We start from the raw sequence: 225 nt of genomic DNA, 5'->3' as shown, positions 1-225 counted from the left end.
ACCACGCGGAGGGGCCACACAGACACACCCAGGTTAACTGTCATGGAAACGACATGCCTGTAATTTCCTCAACACTTCCTGGCTTTATGGATTCCATCCCCGCCTCCTACACACTTGACCCAATCATGCAAATTTTTATCCATGCAGATTAGACATATTTCCAACCTTTATTGAGACAAAACTCTGATATGTACAAAGTCAGCAATAAAAGAAAAAAGGGGGGGG

Source organism: Monopterus albus, unplaced genomic scaffold (genome assembly GCF_001952655.1).
Source record: "Monopterus albus unplaced genomic scaffold, M_albus_1.0 scaffold170.1, whole genome shotgun sequence".
Lineage (NCBI taxonomy): Eukaryota > Metazoa > Chordata > Actinopteri > Synbranchiformes > Synbranchidae > Monopterus > Monopterus albus.
Note: the sequence above shows the minus strand (reverse complement) of the source record.